At 35.1% G+C, this 4148-nt stretch overlaps 1 pseudogene; it reads right to left on the minus strand.

Moving 5' to 3' along the window:
* Positions 1-2447: 2447 nt before the first annotated feature.
* On the minus strand, positions 2448-2544 carry LOC138822624 (U6 spliceosomal RNA; annotated as a pseudogene).
* Between the last annotated feature and the right edge of the window lie 1604 nt (positions 2545-4148).

Consider the following 4148-nt stretch of genomic DNA (forward strand, 5'->3'; position numbering starts at 1 on the left):
GTAGGCTACTAAAAATGTATTTACTAACTTCAAGTAAATACATAAATTCGATTTCCATCTCTTTTAAAAAATAAAATTTTGTTTGCTCTACAAATTGATCAGAGGCATGGATTATGTGGCTAGCTACGTCATTACACATCTTTCTATTTCTTTCTCTCTCCCTTTCATGGTTCTCATATATAACACGATTGCTCCATAATTATCCTAATTTATTTTGCTTTTATATTTTTGGTTGTATCATTTCACTTTTTGCTCTGCCATTTCCCAAATCATTTATATGGAAGGCATTATTTCCTATTTTCTCATGCCTAGAATAAGCTGCACATGAAGACATCACTGGTCCTCATTTTCAGTGTGTACATTTGAATATGGAGGAATATCTTTCCTCTGCTCTCCATCAATTCCCTACTCTCCAGTTAGAATAATTTCGAATAGTAAAATTGGAAAAAGAGAAAATAAATCATGGTGAATAAACAGTTGCAGAAAATTCACCAGATATTTCTGACCAGTTCAACCAATGTGAACTATTAGGGAAATACATGGACACCTCATTCCCACTGGCACTCAAAGTCTCTGGTTAGGCAATTCTTAGGAATATGGGGAACAAGATGAAAAAGTAAGGAATGGTATCAATTGCAAGAAAAAAATTGGAGAAGGATCCAACCATATTTCTTCAATGGGCTGTCGAAAATATTCAGCTTACTACAGTGCGGAGACTTCTTTCTCAAAAGGCCACTTATGTGAATAGTAGGGATGATGATCAGTATATCCCTCTTCAAGAAGCCTACGGTGGACACTTAGACATTGTCAGTGAGTTGGTGTCTCAAGCGGCACATGCAATAACTGTAGATGACTGGACACCCCTGAACAGTGCATACACGTGGAATAATACCAGAGTCGCTTCTTTCTTACTTCATCATGATACAGATACCAATGGCCAAACTAACGGACTTTTTTTTTTAATTTTTTTTGGTCTGTTCGTGGGGCCTGAACTCTGGGCCTGGACGCTGTCCCTCATCTCTTCAGCTCAAGGCTAGCACTCTACCACTTGAGCCACAGCACAACTTCCCGCTTTTTTTTTCTGCTTATGTGGTGCTGAAGAATCGAACCTTGGGCCTCATGTATGCAAGGCCAGCACTCTACCACTGAGCCATTTTCCCAGCCCAAATATTTTTGTTTGTTTGATTTTTGTTGTTGTTGTGTTTTTTTTCTTTTTGTTCGGTCATGGAACTTGAGCTCTGGGCTTGGGTGCTGTCCCTGTGCTCTTCAGCTCAAGGGGAGTGCTCTACCGCTTGAGCCACAGTAACACTTCCCCAAACTAAAGGACTCTTGACACGCTTATATCTTGCTGTTGAGAATTGAGATAGCAAAGATACGCTGGATCGCCTTCTGTTGAACCATTACATAAATCCAGGCCTGAAGAACAACATAGAAGAAACTCTATTTGACATTGCCAAAAGCATAAGTATGTATCACTACCTCTATGAAGTTGTAAAAGGCTGTACAAATTGTTCACCGAAGTCCTAATGGTTGGGTTAAGTTTCTTAAATTTCAAAAATGCAAGTTCATCTTTTGTGTCCCTACAAAATATTTTCACAATCCAAATAAGTGCAATATCTTTTTTTTTTTTTTGGTCGGTCATGGGGCATGAACTCTGGGCCTGGAGCTATCCCTGTGATCTTCAGCTCAAGGTGAGCCCTCTACCACTTGAGACACAGCTCCACTTCCAGTTTTCTAGTGGTTTATTTGAGATAAGTGTACCACAGACTTTCCTTCCCAGGCTGGCTTTGAACCATGATCCTCAGATCTCAGTCTCCTGTTTAGCTAGGATTATAGGCATGAACCACCAGTGCCCCGCAGCACCAATATTTTACTGTAAAAATTCATGGATTCCGCGGAATTCTTCCAAGTTAATTGCCTGCCTTGGATGGAAAAATGTATTCAATAGATTTTGTAAACATGTATAATAATTTCTTCAGAGTTTGTGATTTTTTTAATAAGAAATAATTTTAATTTACCTGTTGAAATGAGTAGTACAGAAACTAAAATATTTCTGGTGCTTGTCTGAAAATGTATATTTTATAATATTCTATATTCTATGTTTGCATAATGTTCATAATTTATTTTCTCCTAGATATACATTGAATTCTATATTATTTTATAATATATACGTTCATTAATGTGTACTTTCCGATTGTATTCCATATAGAAACAGTTTGATTCCTTTTTTTCTAGGTCTTAATATTATTTTTCTTTGGGATAAAATGACAATGTTGTCTAATTTGAAAAGTTTTGTAAAGTTTATGCTATGTAAACGCCTTTCTGAGGTGATTTAATACACTGATGTCAAACTAAATTTAATTATATGAATTACGTGTATTGTTACACTTGTAATTTTGTAATCAACTTTTTAATCACTTTTTTTCATTTCTTGCATCTGAAGAATGAAAAATTTGGAATACTTCTCAAATTTTCATATTATCCTTGTGCAAGTGCCATGTTAATCTCTGTGTTGTAATTTGAGTATACGTGCTGCTGAAGCATGTAGTATCCTCTAAATTTAATAGTTAATGCTACAATCTTTATACAGGCTTATATCTATGGGTGCCTACTTGTAACAAGGAAACCTTATTGTTCCTAACAATGCTATCGATCTTATTTCCCTAAAATTCTGTGAATATTGGAAAAAATTATATTGATCAGTCGATTGCTCACATTTCCAAACTATTTTTGCCAATGAATACTTAAGTCTTTTTATTTGGAATTTGATCATACTCTCTATTATTTATAGTTAGGTCCAAAGGTGATGGCTTTTTCAAGTACTTATTTGTCCAGCTTTGTGGACCTAATGGATTCAAACTAAGCGTTGCTTAAGCGCTACTTCTAAACTTCTTCAGCTGACATTTTCCCAAATGAGGTGTTACTGGAACAAATGTCTACCTGAGCCTTTACCCTTCTTCCATGTGGGAACAGACCAACCAGAATACCTTACCCTGACAGCAAAGATTTTCTTACTAGAACAAAACTAATCTTGGTTACAAGGGATCATAGAGAGATGAACAGTTCAAACAGAACTGTTCAGACGAGAAGGTATTTTATCAAAATATAATTGTTTATTATACCTTCCATTTAAAAGTAGCTAAAGCCAAGAAGTGAAAAAATTGTTCGTATGCATGATTACTTAATGTCCTGGCCTGTCTGTAAGTTCCTGGCAGGAACTTACACTACTACCTTTTTATCACCAAATATTTTCATAGTTGCAGGAGAAGTGCATATGTTTCTCCTCGTTATTAGGCATTAAATTGATAATGTTTTAATCACAGTGTTTCCTCTTGCCTCCATGCTGTAAATCTACAAATGATAAAGCTTTAGATCTAATTCTATCAAACACTGAAGTAGAGATAATGGAATCATACTTTAAAACAGAGTTGCCTTTGATACAGTAACTACAACAGAACAATACCCAACGTGTGTCTTTTAATCATATTATATATAGTTATATGTGCTGATTTTATATTTCACACAATGAAACTTACTAGAATTAGTTGATAATTTGACAAATAAATTGATATTTATTTACTCCAATAAACAGAATTGGAATATAAATATTTAGGTTTCAAATATGTATTAGACTAGAAAACGTATCAATGCAATCTTTTTAGTATAAACTTGTGATACATTATAACTCCTCTTGGTCTTCCGAATCCACATGATAAAAAACAATGTTTTCCTCTAATCTGTAATGGATATTACTCTGCTGCTCTGTTTATTGTTTTAACTCGCTTGTCCCAAACTGTTTTTATCCATATTTCTGAAGCATTCTTACTGATTATGCCCAAATTTTGCTAAGATGTCTAAAAAATATTATTCTTCTGCAGTACCCATGGATCCTAGGATCTCAACGCCCCTTTACCTGCATCATCAGATAACAGGGGCAAGACTTTTCACCAAGGCCCATGCAATATATCAACGCAAAGTAATTGAAGACCCATCTCAATTATGCATTTCCTATATTTCAGGGCCCCAATTCCTTGAGATGCAGGAATTAGCAGTAAGCAATTGTGAAATGCAAGGCAACTTAAAATGAAGGATGAGATCACAAAATTTGAGAGAAAGTACTGTAATTCAAACATTCAACTTACAGATGA

Source organism: Dipodomys merriami, unplaced genomic scaffold, assembly GCF_024711535.1.
Source record: "Dipodomys merriami isolate MVZ:Mamm:240054 unplaced genomic scaffold, mDipMer1.0.p SCAF_113, whole genome shotgun sequence".
Lineage (NCBI taxonomy): Eukaryota > Metazoa > Chordata > Mammalia > Rodentia > Heteromyidae > Dipodomys > Dipodomys merriami.